This window comes from Bos grunniens, chromosome 28, assembly GCF_055505025.1.
Source record: "Bos grunniens cultivar Pamir isolate PY7600 chromosome 28, Bosgru_T2T1.0, whole genome shotgun sequence".
NCBI lineage: Eukaryota > Metazoa > Chordata > Mammalia > Artiodactyla > Bovidae > Bos > Bos grunniens.
Window position 1 is genome coordinate 7,866,277 of NC_141192.1, and position 17,765 is coordinate 7,884,041.

Genomic DNA, 17,765 nt, shown 5'->3' on the forward strand with positions numbered 1-17,765 from the left:
GACTCCCAAATGGATCACCAGGATGCCAGATTTACTTATCTCTGGCCCCATAATCCCTAGATCAGGGTGAGTTACTCCTGGACTCCTTTCTTTGCCTCTGGTCTCTTGACTCAAAAAACTCAAAATGAACAGATGGAAGCTGAAAAATAAAGTTTAATGAAAGTCTTTGTCTCCTAGTGAAAGTTTTCTGCCTTTGGGAACCAGAAACTCAAGGTCCTAAGATCACAGAGAATGGAAATACAATTTTCCTACATGGGTTATTGTGAGTTGTGGTAATTAAGGGTGCCCCTATTCCTGCCCCCTTAGTTCCTAATTCATCTGTTCTAACTGGGGACTTCCTACATGCTGCTCTCTTTGAGCTGATACCCCAGCTGGGTCAAGGAAGCAGCTCTGGGGTAGTATCATTTGTAGTAGGATAACCATGGTCATATGTCCACTATATCTCCTTTGGTATGATGGTGGTCCCTTGGTCTATGATGTTGTTATGCAGGATTCTGTGTTGATATATCAGATATTCTGAATGTCTTTGCATAGTATGTTAGGTGGGGCCCTGTTGGCAAGAATGGAAAAGCCAAACAGAATATATGCTGATTCCAGTCAAGATGAATAGCTGTATTTTAAGGTAAGAGAAATTCAGTGTAATAAACTTGCCACTGATAAGTTTTCTTGTTGGATGATAATTAGGGTGTAATGCTGGTTTGTGTTGTGGCAGCTTCAACATTTGGCAGAAGCCATAGCTATATCAGTCTTATAGTGAATAGTGCAGTCGCTCAGTCATGTCCGACTCTTTGCGACCCCATGGACTGTAGCCTACCAGGCTCCTCTATCCATGGGATTTTCCAGGCAATAGTCCTGGAGTGGATTGCCATTTCCTTCTCCAGGGGATCTTCCCAACCCAGGGATCGAACCTGGGTCTCCCGCATTGTAGACAGACGCTTTACCATCTGAACCACCAGGGAAGTCCGTGAGAGGGAATACATGTGTATATTCTATCTCTGACTTAATGCCTGATCCATTCATGAGCTCACTGTATGAGGAATGAGGTGGCAGACAACAGGGAAACTGATGGGAAAATGCAGAGTTGCTTTGACTATTTGGTAGTTCAGTACTTTATTTCATTGAGTGTGTTTCTGGATTAACATTGTTACATAATATAAAATCTTCAAATACTGTGACCACTTCTATTGGTACATCCATATGCCTCTTTCCCAGATCTTTCTGTTCTCAGTCTTCTGTCTCCTTCTAGGCCCATGGAAATTCAGCCAGTCGTATGCCATTTCTCATTAGTCTATTTGCATTGTTATCTTGGATTGCTTCCTTTTCTACACAAAGTGTAGAACCAGGTGTTTGAGGCTTGGCCTTTTTATTTCTCTATTATCTGGTTAAAAAAAAAAAATCTAATGTGGTCATAGATATGAGCTGAGAGAGAAGAACTGAGCTATCTGCTTTATGCAAGGATGGTGCCTTACTTATGTTTGAACATACCACTGTCATATTACAATGAATTGCTCTTGGACTAGTCCAACCTATGACATCATGAGTTTGACAGTACATAGCAATGGCCATGTGGTCAAATGATGTCTGTGGTTAGACATTCTGTCAGGGTACAGAAGCAAAAGAGTAGTTGTTTGTCAAATGGTATATAGTTATGCACTTTGAGGCAGAAACTTGCTGCCAATTCCTGGAAGTCTGATTGTGATTTTTCTGTTGCAGGATTTGATAAATGGTACTTGGTGTCTTTACTATGAAAGTGGTATCCTTTAGGATTTTAATTGAGTAAAATCATGTACTGTAGTAGTTCAGAGTTTAGAATTTGGAGTATAGCAGACCATGATTGAAATCTTAATTCTGCCATTTTTCAGTGAGTTACCTTGGGTGAGTGATATAAGCTAATTCTTTATTATTTCATCTGAAAATGGGGACAAAGAGCATAACATAATAAATTAAGTTATTAAAGATAACCCAAAATATATGCAAAACATCTAGTATGGTGCTGACTTGTAGAAAATACGTAAGGAGTAGAATTTAATTTTGATAATAATTAGCAATATTATTAGAGAAGGCAGTGGCACCCCAGTCCAGTACTCTTGCCTGGAAAATCCCATGGACGGAGGAGCCTGGAAGGCTGCAGTCCATGGGGTCGCTGAGGGTTGGACACGACTGAGCGACTTCACTTTCACTTTTCACTTTCATGCATTGGAGAAGGAAATGGCAACCCACTCCAGTGTTCTTGCCTGGAGAATCCCAGGGACAGGGGAGCCTGGTGGGCTGCCGTCTATGGGGTCGCACAGAGTCGGACACGACTAAAGTGACTTAGCAGCAATATTATCATTTTTAAAATTTACCTGAAAACCAGAAATAAGTGTTCATTTAATTTTCTAGTGTATATTTGGTGGATCTTAATATTTTTGTTTGTTAATAAGTGTTAGAATGGTTGCATGTGAATATTTTACATTCATAAGTAAATATTCAGCTGTATTACCTTGATTGACTAAATGAAAATTAAAGACAGAACAAACATCTGAATATTGAGATCATGAAAGATGAAATATTATATCATAAATACTTTATTCATAATTTATTAAAATAAATTTAAAAAGCACAAATGAGTTGTCACACCAAGAAATTAAGAAAGCACAAATTAAAATGTGAATTGTTAAAATAACTAGGAGTACTGCTGAAACACATGAGAATATATGTTCTATGTATTTCTCCCAGCCTGTCATTCAAAGCATTGTCGTGTAAATATATTACCAAAAAGAGGTCACTGTATAGTACATTTGAAATTAGAAAAAGGCTCTAAAAGGCTATTTTCTTTCTTTCTTTCCTTCCTTCTCTCCTTATTGTGTTTCCTATAGCAAACCGTAAATTGAGATAGCTTAATTTTGTGTTTCCATCTGAAATTATTCTTTGAAAATTACTGGGCTTATATGTCAGGTATAGGAGGCAATCTCTGAGTTAAAGTCTATATTATAGGATAAAAATATAAATAAAATATCTCAGCATATGCTTCCCTACTCTTCCCCATTTAAAATCCACCTATAGATTAAAAAACATTTTTTTTTATATTGTCAGTGGGTGTATTATACATGTCAAGACTTCAAACATTTTATCGTATATACCAAAAAATCTTGATGTGGCATTTAATCTAGAGGGTCAAGAGCTAATGGAGAGGGCAGGTGGAAAGAACAGCACTGAAAACCCTCTTGACGCTGCTGATGGATAACACTAGTGAGTCCTTATTTTGAGTCAGCCCCTGTTTCCAACTATATGCATTTTCAGCCATGGGAAGCACTCTTAGGATGGGAATTTTCTCTCAAGTTATGGCAGCAATTGACCAGAAGAGATGCTGTATTCCTAGTCAAGCAAAAAAAAAAAAAAAGTAAGAAAAATGATCCCAGCTCAGATCTTTTAAACAAGAGAAGCAGTAGAGGCATATGCCTAGCTCTGCTCCCCACATGTCTTGCTCTCTCAGCATATGATTCCTGGACCTCAGAACTGACCATGTAAATTTATTAATATATCAGCCAACTGTTGAGCTTAAGATCTGATCAAAGGATGATATCAGAAATCAAGCAGTACTGAGAAAAGAAAAAGGAAATGAGTCTACCCAGTTTATAGACAGACATGATCTGGATGTGTATTCCTTCATTCAGAATAATTATGTAAATAAAAACTGGCATGAGACCCATGGAAATGTCCACATAAATAAGAAAGGAGAAAAATGCACTAGTAAGATTCAGAGGAATGTGCGCGCACACACACACACACACACGTATATATATGCATCTCTATTTTGTTATCTATATCTATAGTTATATACCTATTTATATATATCTTTAAAAGTTGCTTACCTTATTCCAGTGTTGTGTGCTGATGAGATTTCTTGAACTACATTTTAAAATGCAATTTTAAGATTATTCATAAAAGACCCAGTGAAAGTGAAAGTGTTCGTCTCCCAGTGGTGTCTGACTCTTTAAGAGACAAATGTATATCAGCATCAGACAACATGCTCCTGGGTGACAACCCAATGGGTTCTGTCCTTACAGAAGGCAAGCGGCCAACTCACATGAAGAAGTAGTGTCATATTGATAGCTTACGGTGAACAATGTCAGTTTTGTGATCTCTGAAGAAGAAAATTTAGCTTCGGGACCAGGGACCAGGCTTGATCACTCAAGAGCTTTTGTGCAGCAGAGTTTTATTAAAGTAAGAGAAGGGACAGAGAAAGCTTCTGACATAGACATCAGAAGGGGGATGGAAAATGCCCCCCTTGCTAGTGTTAGCAAGTGTTATATACTTTTTAAATTAGTTATTACAATAAATCAAAAAAAGTCTCAAGGTTGTAAAGATCTTACTAGACCACTCCCGTAATTTATATTTTAAGATAACAAGATTAGAATGAATAACAGAAAGATCTTACCAGACCCACTCCCATAATACACATTTTAAGATGACAGGATTAGTCAGAAGGTTCTTGTTAAGGAGAAACATGTCCTCAAGCAAGATACATTGTTATATTGACTAAGACAAAGCAATGTAGAAGGAAAAAAAAAAAAAAATGTTTGTCCTTTTCTCCTTGAGAGCCTCAGACCCCTTTCTCCTTCTCAAAATTTCTGGACCCCTTTCTCCTCGGGAACCCTGGACATCTTATCAACCTACCTAGGAATTAACTCTCTCATTCCCTGCTTTTCTTTTAGGAGAATTATGTTGGGAAAGGGGCATCATTTTCATTCCCTAACTACTTTCTGCTGTTGAGGGATATTGTCCCTAAATTGTTGAAGCAACAAATTCTCCTAACCCTCATATTGAGGGTCTCTGATCCAGGGGCCCCAAGTAATAGTTGGAGGAGGCTGTGGCACTCATAGGAGCCTAGACAACCATTTGTAACTTAAAAGCTTTCAAACAGTTAGAAACAAGCCCCATTTTACAATTACAGATGTAAGGCAAAATAGCCATTAAACAACATTAAAACCTAATCAAAATCAAAAGTTACATTATGTCTATAGTAACATCAGTTCATCTTAGCGTTGTTAGATGTCATCACAGAATTGAAGAAAGTTCTTTCCTTGAAGTGGAGAAACCCACCATAGGAAGTCTTCAATTGATGAGGAGGGGCGTGCTCCACAGACCCAGCAATTATGTCAATTGTGGAATGTGGTGTAGGCATGAGCGCAGGACAGGAAAGCATTGTCTTGAGGGTCAAACGGCAGACTCAGGACTTTTGGAGTCAGCAGAAGCAAGCTCACATAGATTCTCAGCCCCATCTCAGTTCCCGGCTCAATCAGCAGCTTGTTTGACTCAAAGGCTGGTTCAAGAGTTAACCTCCTGATAATGTCTGTTGAAAAGCTCAAAGCTGAGTCGCATAGTTAATTTTAAGGCTTCAGGATCTAAGACAATATCTGTGCACAAAAACAGTCTGTCATAGAGACAGTCCTTTTGGTGGGGGGAGAAGATCGAGCCCTCATTAAAGCTAAGGATAGAACTGTAAACCAACTGTTTTGTGTTTCCTGAGTTAGCTGACATAGATGTCTTTTAATAATATCATTAGTCTTTTCAACTTTTTCTGAAGGTTGAGGTCTCCAGGAACAGTGTGACATTCTATTCCTAGAGTTTTTGACACCCCTTGAGTTACAGCTGTTTTAAAGATGGAGCCATTGTCACTCTGAACTATGTCATGAGAAGTCAGTATAGTAAAATTTTGCCCATTAGTGAACTTATGAACTTTAGGCATTAACAAAACAATAGTAACAATTACCCTTAAGCAATGTGGCCATAGCCCTTTTTTACTAACAAACTAAACTCTGATCCTGTGGGCAAGCTCAAAGTTGGAACCTGTAAGAGAGCAGTGTGAAGAGCCTTAAAAAGTCTTTTGAGTCTCTGGGGACCAAACCAGCTTGTTGGTTACTGAATCTCAGTTATAAGTTTATATAAGGCTGGGCAAGTTCCCCATAACCTGGAATCCAACTGTGGCAATAGCTTGTAATGCCGAAGCATCCTCTCAATTGTCTTAAAGTCATATTTGGCTCGTTTAGGAATTTCAGACAATAAGGTATAAGGATTAGACACTTATTATTCATATATCTTGAACAGGTCTCCATTTATCATTTGAATTTTTTTACACCCAAAATAGAAGTGTCGTATGGACTGTTACAGGGAATTAATAGCCCCTGCTCCTTTAAATACTCAATGATAGATTTTAACTCTTCCTTAACACCTCAGGCTTTAATAGATTCCGCTTTTGATGTGAAAATAGGTGAAGAGCTTGATAAAGACAGAAACAGCATTTTGTGCTCAACCCACAATTTTTCTATCAACCCACACTTGAGGATTTACATTTTGTTCAATTAATGGGAGAGAAAGGACAGGCTTCATATTCAAAAAAACAGAGGCCTGGACCTTGTTCAGTATATCCCTCCCAGAAGGGGTCAGGGAGCTTCCGGCATAATCAGAAACTCGTGAGAAAACAGCACAGAGTCCCAGTTGCAGCTTAAAGGGAGACTGAAATAATAGTGTTTGGCTCATCCTGACAGTTCTATTATGGTAGTAGATCAGGAGGAAAGCGGGACAGGGGCTTCAGTGAACATAGAGAACGTTTCCCCAGTGTCCAAAAGAAATTGATTGATTGACTCTCCCCCACCTCACCCAGTTATTAATACCCGGGGTTCCTCAGGCGTAATTAGGACAGGAGCTTTTGTGGGGACTCCCGGGCACCTTCAGTCCAGATTGTCTTGAGAGTCTGATCCCTGGGGCCTACACCGCAGAGGGCAGTCTCTTCACCAGTAGGTTCCTTTGCAGACCTGGAGCCAGGGGCAGCTTAGATGCCTGAGGGCAAACCCACTTGAGATGCCTCTCCTTTCTGCAGTAATAACAAGTCCATCCCTTTTCACCTGGGTTCCTCTGGGCACTTTTCCTCAGGCTGTTTCAGAGTGGATCTAACAGCCATTGTTGGGGCTTCGGTCTTTTGCCGGGTTTTCTTTTCTCCTATTTTCCTCCATATATTCTCTACCATATTATACCATCTGGACCAGCTGTAACAGTTTTTCTAAAGACTGATTTGGTCCAAACTCCTGTTTTTGTAACTTACAGCAGATATCTGGAGCTGACTGAGTGAGAAATCTGTCTTTTAAGATCATTCCTCCTTCTGCACTTTCATGATTAACATCAGTAAACTTGTGGAGAGCCTCCCATAGTCTATCTAGGAATTTACCAGGAGTTTCTTTCTCTCCCTGTTCTATGCAGTCAACTTAGCATAGTTTTAAGTCTTGGCATGTGCTCGCTTGAGTCCTTCAAGAATACATCTGACAAAGTGGCTCTGTTATAGGAACTTCTTGGGTCCCAGTAGGGAGGAGGGCTATTTCATACTCCCTCTTTCCCCTTGTCTCAAGTTCAAGCCATTTATCTCCAAAAGTAGTAGCTTCCCCCAAAACTCAAGCTCTGTAGTCAGGAGTCAGCATCTGTCCCCAGATATGCATTACATCTCTCTAAGTAAGGTCATAAAGTAAAGTGAATCCTGTAAAGGCTTCTATGTACTTTTTGGATCCTCTCGATAGTCTCAACCACAATTGGTACCATTTGAATTTCTACCAAGACTGAGGCAGCCCCTCCTGGAAGGGTGCCCTAACTCCCAGCCTGCTCAGTTGGGAGCCCCAGATGAAGGGGCAAAGTAAGAGAACAGGAGGCAGCTGAAGGTTTCACACCCAAATCTGCACTCTTAGGACATAAGTCTGGCATGTCTTGTAGAGAGATAAAGAACATAAGGCACTTCTATCCATTCCTCTTGTTTTCTACAGAACTGGTCTAATTGTAAAACAGCATTGTAATTGAGAGACCCTTTAACAGGCCAGTGTTACCCATCTTCCAAAGGTTATTGTGGCCATTCAGTATCACAGCAAATCAGGAGTGACTTTTTGAAAGTCTGGGAATCAAACTTGTCCCAGCATTTTTTTTTAAAATACATTTCAAAGGAGTGGTTTTGGAATGGCTAGCTCTCATCTGTAAGACAAAAAAGTGGCATCCATAGACATGGCTTTTTTCCACTGGAGGCTTCCTTCCCTGCTCTAGATGGGATTGTAGACAGACTTCTCCACCAAAGCTTTCCCTGATCAGACTTAGTCTGTCCTTTACCAATGCAGGCGTCTTACTCGTCCCTCCTGGTTCTACCACTGAGGTGGGGTGGAGATGCACCGGGGGTAGACCTGATGGCATCCCAGACTGATTTAGTTCCATACCACTAAGACCTTTGTTTGATTTGCCTTTTTCTTCTGATGCCACTCGGGGTGGAGCAGAGTAGCTTTTTGGAATGCCTCCCAAGCTAGGACTACTAGGGGAAGCATCCCTAGTGCCTACGCACATTCCTGAATACAGTCCTGACTGCAGTAGAGGCAGTGAGTCATAAAGGGATGAGCAACAACCAAGATGTCCCTTCTGAGTGTCACCATACCACAACAGTGTATGTGATAGCAAAAGAGGTTCTGGAGGGTTGGCCAGCAAGGGAAGAGTGATTTTTGTCCTCAAGCTACTAGGGCCAATCCTTCCAGTTCATTTCCACGGCTTCCACAAAAGAAATGTCTACGGAATTGAGACAGAAGCCATCAGAGAGCCTTCTCTGGTCTGCTAAGAGCTAGCGCTACCAAAGGAAGAAGTCCGTTGCATTTCCAATCTGACCAGATCCTGCAGTTTCCGATCTGTGTCCTCAAAAACCTCATGGTTGCCAGCAGTGCTTCTCTCCACATAGATAGGAGACACAGCTGTGACAAAGACTCACTTTCAGGTCGCTGGACCCTGAGGCGGGTAGCCAAGAGAGTGACCTCTAGCCTGAGAAATGTTCCTGGAGCTAAAGTTCTGCCTCGCTCCCAAACATGCTGCTGGAGCTAGAGCTCCACATTGCTCCCAAAGCTGCTGTTAGTGACTTTCTAGCAGGGCTTGCCTAGTCTAGCAAGGCTAAGTGCTTCCATACACAGGGTCTAAATAAAAGTACGTAGTAACAGAATGAATCACAAGTCCATTGAAAGTCTATGATCCGACAGATTAGGTTAGTAGTTCTAATTCCCTATGCAATTAGGAAATGGCCAAAGAGACCAGGAAGAGGTGACTGAGAGGGGAGAGTTCAGTTCACACACTTGGCCCATTTCTGGTCACTCCCCTCACAGGGACCTTGGGTGTCTCTTGGCATTGGCAGGTTGGTATAACCCCCCCCGAAAGGCTCCCCAAAAGGAGCCTTCAGTCATAACGAGGCCCCATGAAACCATGGAACAGGGCTCACCACTTGCTTCACGCAAGCTGTGTCATTCATTGACACAAGCACACCTTAGAGTTAGTAAAGCAAAGCAGAAAATGTGCATACTGAGAAAGCAGAGAGGCTAGAGCTCTGAATGTTCTTATCTTGTCCTGAAGATCCTGGACAAGCCCCCAAGCTGATAGCTTATGGTGAACTATGTTGGGTTTGTGATCTCCAAAGAAGAAGATTTAGCTTTGGGACCAGGGACCAGGCTTGATCACTCAAGAGCTTTTGTGTAGCAGAGTTTTATTAGTGTAAGAAAAGGGACAGAGAAAGCTTCTGGCATAGACATCAGAAGGGGGACAGAGAATGCCCCCCTTGCCAGTGTTAGCAAGGGGGTTATATACTTTTTGCAGGAGAGCTGGGTTCTATCCCTGGGTTGGGAAGATCCCCTGAAGGAGGAGATGGCAACTCACTCCAGTACTCTTGCCTGGAAAATCCCATGGACAGAGGATCCTGGTAGGTTACAGTCCATGGGGTTGCAAAGAGTTGGAAATGACTGAGCAATTTCACTTTCACTTTTATATATTTTTATAGTATATACATAGTTTTATATATATATATAGTATATTAGTTATTACAATAAATCAAAAGAGTCTCAAGGTTGTAAAATCTTACTAGATGCACTCCCATAATTTATATTTTAAGATAACAAGAATAGAATGAATAATAGAAATATCTTACCAGACTCACTCACATAATATATGTTTTAAGATGACAGGATTAGTCAGAAGGTTATTGTTAAAGAGAAACATGTCCTTGAGCAAGATACATTGTTATATTGACTAAGACAAAACAATGTATAAAAGAATGTTTGTACTTTTATCCTTGAGAGCCCCAGACCCCTTTCTCCTCCTGGGGAACCCTGGACATCTTATCAACCTACTGCAGAATTGACTCCCTGAATATACGTGTGTGTGTGTGTGTGTGCGCGTGCATATGTACAAATATAAACCACTACTGTTTATTTCCTAAGTCATTAATTTGTGATTATCTATAAACTGCAAAAGTAGATCTAAACACTGTTTTCTGCTGACTCTATCCTTATAGTTGAGACATATTTTAGGATAAGAAATGGTTTCTTCACAGGGACCTCTTGCAGTTAAGATTTTTCTTGCAGAGATACAAGAAAGCATTGCCTACAACAGGCGTTCATACATTTTTTAGTTTCTGTTTGAAAACCAGTAAAGAAAGGTCAAGTGGCCAAATGTGATAACCCTGGCCACTGCTGTGTTCACCTTGTATGAATTTTCTAAAAGCAAAATATATAAATGGCTGAGGCTTTTAAAGCAGGGATGGCAGGCATTTTCTGTTAAGGGCCCGATAGTAAATATTTCAGGCTTTGTGGGCCATATGGTTTGTGTCACAGCTATCAATTCTGCAACTGCAGGGCAGGGCTACCACAGATGATATGTAAATGAATGAACATCATTGCTGTGTGACAGAAACAGGCATGGTTCTGATTTGTCTCTTGAATCATAGTTGGTGGATCCTGATTTAGTGAGTGTGTGAATCTTAGTCGACTTTATCGTACTGACCGAAAACAATAAGGCAAAAGAAAAAGACACAATTTTATATGAAACTGAACATTTTGTACTGGGGTGAAAGGAGGGGAATTTAGATGATTAAGGGAGAGTGGTATATTCCAATAATAGAATTATCTTGATTTTATTCTTTTAGAATCACTTCAGAATTGACACTTTAAGGAAAACAGCCATGGTCCAGCATGAAGCCAACTAAGCTCTCCTATAACACAAAGGCAAATATGCTGAATAAACTGTACTTTTAAAAATAACATAGCAAGGCATTCCAAACCAATGAAAGGTGGGGAGAGAGAGAGAAGAGAATCTCCAGTTGCCAAAAGCAGAAAAACATCAAAATAGTAAGTATATGGCCTGGTTCCACCCAGTGCCTATGTTGTGGTGTGTGTATGTGTCTGTGTGTCGGGGGAATACTTTGGGAAATACTGTTAACTTGAGGTTGGAAGGTTGTTTTTCTTTTTCTTTTTTAAATGCTGAAGTTTGAAAAAGTGTGAAGTATTTCAAACATACAAGTAGGCAATAATAAAATGACACAAGGCACATCATTGTAGGGGAAACTGTGGCTGGTGAAGAACAGATTTGCCTTGCAGACCAAAGCAAGGCCTACTCCCCCCGCCCCACCCCACCCCAACCCCCATAGCTGAAGGCTAGCACTGTGAACTGAAATGCTCTTGGCTAAGTGCACTGTCTTGCCCAGATTTCCACCTCTTCTCAGGGTCAGCTGAAAGCCTATCTACTTTTGAAGTTTATAGATAGTCAAGGTACTTGTCTCAATTTGGGAAGTCTCTGAAGAGTCATCCCAGCTTCAGACATCCCTGAAGGATCAGATGGTATATATCCCTCTTCTGGTCAGTCTTCCTTCTGTCCAATCCTTTTTCCCTCATTTTCTTTTAGAAGTTCCTCTTGAATGTCCACAGATCACAGTCTCAAATTCTATTCCCTGGGAAATGGACCTAAGAAAGTCATCACCCACATTTATAAATATCCATTATTTCTTACAGTGTTCATATACTGTTTTTATTTTCATTAAGGAATTAAATATTTTAGACACAATGAAAAACACTTCCCTCCCATTATTTCTGGAGAAATTTGCAATCGAAAACTCAGTGTGTATCATTTTCATCAGCATGTCTGTATTTTAGTTTATTATTTGTGAATTCACAAAACATTGTTTAATAATTTTTGAAGATGTTGAAACTTCACATATGGTACTATAGAATACATTCTGCAGCTTGATTTTTGTTTGTATTAAAATTGTTCTTCAGGCTTCTTATTATTTTATTTTATTAAATTTTATTGGAGTATAGCTGATTCATATGTTGTGTTAGTTTCAAGTGTATGACAAAGTCAGTCAGCCGTACACACATATATTTCCACTTTTTTTTTTTAGATTCTTTTCCCATATAAGCCATTACAGAATACTGAGTAGAGTTTCTTGTGCCATATATTATAGTAGGTCCTTATTAATTAATTATATATAGTAGCATGTATATGTCAATCCAACCTCCCAGGTTATCCCTCCCCTCCTTAACCCTGATAACCATAAGTTGGTTTTTTACACCTGTAACTCTGTCTCTATTTTGTAGATGAGTTCATTTGTGCCCCTTTTTTTTATATTCCACATATAAGCAATATTGTACTTGCCTTTCTCTGTCTGACTTACTTCACTCAGTGTGACAGTCTTTGGGTGCATACATGTTGCTGCAAAGAGTATTACCTCATTCTTTTTTACGGCTGGGTAATACTATAGTGTATATATGTACCACATCTTCTTTATCCATTCCTATGATGATGAACGTTAAGGTTGCTTCCATATCCTGGCTATTGTGTATAGTACTGCAGTGAACACTGGGGAGCCTGTATCCTTTTGAATTATGGTTTCCTCCAGATATATGCCCAGAAGTGGGATTGCTGGATCATATTACTTTTCATTTTTAAAGAACCTCCATATTCTTCACCATAGTGGTTTTACCAGTTTACATTCCCATAAACAGTGTAGAAGGATTCACTTCTCTCCACACCCTCTGAAGCATTTATTGTTTCTTGTTTGGGTGATGATCCTGAGATATATACTTGCGGATATAATTCACTCTATAAATATTAATTTTGGCAAAATGTGAAAATATTAGCAGCTGATAAATTTTGAAATGAAGGCACATTTATATCTGGTATATGGTTTCCTGTACACCTCTTTATATTGACTTCTTCAGGAATATGTATTTTTAGAAAGTAAACTAGTTTAATTCAGAGAAAAAATAAAAGCAAGGAAATCTTTTGTTCTTCTCCTCTTATGCTCATCTAGTCAGGAGAGTTCAAACTGTACTGCCCAAGAGCCTTTCACAGCATGAGTCAAACAAACCTAATTATCTCTATCAACAGCTCCATACTGGCCTGGGTTTTGCTCTGTCCCATCGTTTTCAAAGGTATGCTCCAAAGAAGGGTAGCCTTGAAACATGCTTTATAAAAAGGTACTCTCTAGTCAAATGATCTATTAATTATGCAAGTTATGGACCTATCTTGGATGTACACTTGCTTTTTCATGTTAAAGACGGAGAAAATTCTGCAGTAAATAAATCTATTAAATTTTTATTTAGCTGGCATTTCCCTTTTGTTTTTTCATGAAGTTTTTTGCTTATAGAGCTCCTAGTAGGCTTCCCACAGCACAGAACACTGTGGATGTGCTTCAGTTACCCCTCTAGTTATCATTTGTTTGGCCACTGCCCATCTTCAAACATTTCATAAGTTACCATGGCTCCATGGTTTATACTGCCTGTCACCCATGTTGAGTAAAGCTTGCTGCTGCTGCTACTGCTGCTAAGTCGCTTCAGTCATGTCTGACTCTGTGCGACCCCATAGACGGCAGCCCACCAGGCTCCCCCATCCCTGGGATTCTCCAGGCAAGAACACTGGAGTGGGTTGCCATTTCCTTCTCCAATGCATGCAAGTGAAAAAATAAAGTGAAGTCGCTCAGTCGTGTCTGACTCTTAGCGACCCCATGGACTACAGCCCACCAGGCCCTCCGTCCATGGGATTTTCCAGGCAAGAGTACTGGAGTGGGCCATGCTTCTAAAGAAATTCAATATGTTATTTTTGTTGTGTAGACTACCGAGGCACCCTCATCCACTAGAGAAGATCCTAATTAGTTAGCATCTCAGCTCCTTGAAGGCTGGGTCACTATTTGTCCTGTTCACTCTCAATGACTGACCAGTACCTGGCCTGTAGGTGGAATTCAATAAATGTGTGCTGGATGCCTACTGGGTGGATTGGTGGATAATATGTGTCCGCATAGAATTAATGCACAATTATCATATTATATTAAATTCTTTTGTTTATACATTTCTCACACTAAACTGTGTTACAGTGACAGGAATTATGGCTGATTTATAATTGCATCTGCAATGCTTAAAACCACGTTTGTTATGTAACATGCTCAAGAAATACTATTTGAAATTCTGCAGAGGGGAAAACAAGATGGCATAGGAGTAGGTGGACATGGAGCACAACTCTCTCCACATACACATCAGGAATACATCTTCAGATGCAAAAGTGCACGCAGAACGCCAGCTGAGAGCAGACAGGGGTACCTGGCCAGAGGTAAAGAATATAGAGAACCATGCAAAACTCTGTAGGACGAAGAAACTAGGGGGGAAAACAGGAGTGTTAGTAGGACTGGAACTGCCCTTGGTGGGTGGGGGGACTGAAGCAGGAGTCCAGTCCCCACACTGGGGCAATTGTCTGAGTCAGAGGAGAAATGCTTGAGGCTGAGAGTGAAACAGCTGCTCTGTGGCCGTCTACATGGAATGGGAGTCAGACAGTCCTTGCCACAGCGTACCTACCCTGGACCAGGACGCAGGTCTCCTGGAAGGCGCAGAGGCTGGGAACTGAAGTTTAGGGATCGTGGAGCAATCCCAGGCTGAAGGCTGCTGTTGACTGCGGAGAGACCGATCCAGAGGAGGTGAGGGAGGAGATTGTGGTGGGAAATGTCTGCGGAGGAAAGCTGGGCAGCGGTGGAAGTGATGCGATACTGCTGAGTCATGCGTGGGGGGTGGAGTCATCACCATAGCCTCTCTCTCCCCACACGTCAGCATGGGCAGATGAGCAGTAGAGAGGCTGGCCCATCAAATGCCTGATGCACTGAACTACAGAGCAGGACCCCACCCAGGGTGCCCCTTTAAGTGCCTGATGTGCAGATCTACAGAGAACCCCAGCCAGGGCCCCCCCTCTATGTGCCTGTTGCACCAAACAACAGAGAAGGACCCCAGGCAAGGGGGCCCTCTAAATGCCTGAATGGGTGGAGCTATGGAGAAAGACTGGCCAAAGAGGCCTTCTGATCATCAGCTACAAAACGCTTGAAAAAAGGCTCTGAAAGGGCCGTAACTCCTGCAGCAGAGGCAGTCTGTGTCCCTGCACACTTGGTGCCACCAGGGTCCCCTCAAGCCAAGCAGCTGTGTTACCTTCAGGCTCAACTGTCACCAGGACAGGGTTGCCACAGCCAAAACAAGTCTTGCATCTATGTGTGCAGGGTTGCTTTGGTAGTGTCTGACTGTGACCCTGTAGACTGTGGCCTGCCAGGCTTCTCTGTCAGGGAGGGGGGTTGTCCAGGTAAGAATACTGGAATGTATTGGCCAGTACTTGTTGCCATACCCTTCTAGAGCACTGTATTTCCTGCTGCCCTAGCCGCCAACTCCCCTGAGTACCTGGTGCTGCCAGAACCCCTGCGACCCAGGCAGCTGGACCACCTCCACACCTGGCCCTCACAGGGGCAAACCCAAGCCCTCCAGGGCAACCTCAGGAGCAAACTGCAGTGGTTGACCCACATGCAAAAGTGGAAATAAAACCACAGTTGAAACCCAGGGGCAGTATGGCTAAGGAAAAAGACCCAAAACCTTCTGACCAGCTGTACAAGCTGCAGATTAAATCCACATGATCAACTAGGCAGACTCTGTGTCTATGGAATATATAAAAGAAGACTGAGAGCTCCCACAAAAGAAAACACACTTGTTCTGATAGCTGTGGACACTGGAGGCAAGAACACACAGGCGTAGGACCAGATTAGAATCTGAGCTGCCCCCACAGCAGGTCCAGAGGTCAGCAGAGTGTTGGAGGGGATTCTAGGGAGGTGAGGTGGACTGTGACTCCCAGCGAGGGAAAGGACTCTGACAGCAGTGACTCAAGAAAAACATTTATTATTCTTATGTTTTGGCTTGTTCTGTAGAATCTTTTGAATTTTTTTTTTTTTTACCTCCCCCTCTTTGTTATACCTGTTGATTTCATTGACACTATGAAACCTAATTAAGCTTCTGAGTGTTTTTTTTTTTTCTTTCCCCTCACTTTCTTTTTATTGTTGTTATAAACCTCTGCCTCTATGTTGAACTTTTACAGTTCTGTGGAGTTTTCCTTTTTTTTTTCTCTCTTTTTTAATTTTAATTTTTTAAACCTATTATTTTCTATACATTTATTCCTTTGTTTGCTTTTCCTACTGTTCTTTTCCCCTTGCAGTTAATCTTTAATGTATATAAATCTTCTTTATCTACATCTATTTAACTTTGCATATCTATTCTTTCTTTCCTTTCCTCTCAACGTATTTGTTAGTTTTGTTTTCATTGCTTTATTCCCTATTTGGCACCTTGCTTCAGTTTTGTTTTCCAGTTTGTGCTTTAGTTAATTTTGTTCTGGTAGATATACTTTTTGGATTCCTTTGTCCTCCAGGTCAATCTATTGTGTTTTATTTTTATTGGACTGTTTTGACTTTGCTTAGGGGTGTATATGTATATGTGTATATTCAGTCATACTTTTTACTGTTGCTATAAACCTCTGCCTCTGCACTGAGCTTTTGCAGCTCTGTGGAGCTTCCCGCCCCCCCCCTTTTATTTCTTTCTTCTTCCTTTTTTTTTTCTTTCTTTTCTCTTTTTTATAATTTTATTTCTTTAAAACCTATTGTATTTTTCTACATTTATTCCTTTGTTTGCCTTTCCTACTGTTCTTTTCCCCTTGCAGTTAATCTTTAATGTATATAAATCTTCTTCATCTACCTCTATTTAACTTTGCATATCTATTCTTTCTTTTCCTTCTTTCCTTTCCTCTCAACATGTTTGTTAGTTTTGTTTTCATTACTTTATTCCCCACTTGGCACCTTGCTTTAGTTTTGTTTTCCAGTTTGTGGTTTAGTTAGTTTTGTTCTTAACTGGTAAATATAATTTTTGATTTCCTTTGTTTGCCAGGTCAATCTACTGTACTTTATTTTTGTTGGACTGTTTTGAATTTGCTCATGGGTGTATATGTATATGTGTATATTCCATTCTTTTAATTATTATTTGCCTGATTTTGTAACTGCCATTTGTCGGGGGTTCATCTTTGATTTCTCATTTTTGTATATTTGTTTTAATCTCACTTAATGCCATAACAAACCACTTGTGGATATATATTTATATATAAACCACTTGTGTGATATATGTATACCTGTGGCTGATTCATGTTGAAGTTTGACAGAAAACAACAAAATTCTGTAAAGCTATTATCCTTCAATAAAAAAATAGACTTTGGCTGTGATCCAAAAGTCTACAAATAATAAATGCTGGAGAGGGTGTGGAGAAAAGGGAACCCTCTTACACTGTTGGTGGGAATGCAAACTAGTACAGCCACTATGGAGAACAATGTGGAGATTCCTTAAAAAACTGGAAATAGAACCGCCTTATGATCCAGCAATCCCACTGCTGGGCATACACACTGAAGAAACCAGAAGGGAAAGAGACACGTGTACCCCAGTGTTCATCGCAGCACTGTTTATAATAGCCAGGACATGGAAGCAACCTAGATGTCCATCAGCAGATGAATGGATAAGAAAGCAGTGGTACATATACACAATGGAGTATTACTCAGCCATTAAAAAGAATACATTTGAATCAGTTCTAATGAGGTTGATGAAACTGGAGCCTATTATACAGAGT

The 17,765-nt window shown here is 40.6% G+C and overlaps 1 long non-coding RNA gene across 18 annotated transcripts in view; it reads left to right on the forward strand.

The window, feature by feature from the left end:
- Positions 1–17,765, forward strand: part of LOC147342807 (uncharacterized) — a 545,729-nt gene that overhangs the window by 348,278 nt on the left and 179,686 nt on the right. For 17 of the 18 annotated variants that reach the window (XR_015157194.1, XR_015157195.1, XR_015157181.1 and 14 more), the window contains one exon: positions 10,958–11,159. The exons of the other annotated variant lie outside the window; for it this stretch is intronic. This is a non-coding gene — a long non-coding RNA (uncharacterized LOC147342807). The remainder of the gene's footprint in view (positions 1–10,957; positions 11,160–17,765) is intronic. 18 annotated transcript variants of the gene reach the window in all.